Here is a 255-nt window from a genome sequence, read left to right on the forward strand (position 1 = left end):
GGACATCAGGGATAAAATTGTAGACCTGCACAAGGCTGGGATGGGCTACAGGACAATAGGCAAGCAGCTTGGTGAGAAGGCAACAACTGTTGGCGCAATTATTAGAAAATGGAAGAAGTTCAAGATGACGGTCAATCACCCTCGGTCTGGGGCTCCATGCAAGATCTCACCTCGTGGGGCATCAATTATCATTAGGAAGGTGAGGGATCAGCCCAGAACTACACAGCATGACCTGGTCAATGACCTGAAGAGAGC

This window comes from Coregonus lavaretus (genome assembly GCF_964263955.1).
Source record: "Coregonus lavaretus genome assembly, chromosome: 34".
In the NCBI taxonomy this organism is placed as follows: Eukaryota; Metazoa; Chordata; class Actinopteri; order Salmoniformes; family Salmonidae; genus Coregonus; species Coregonus lavaretus.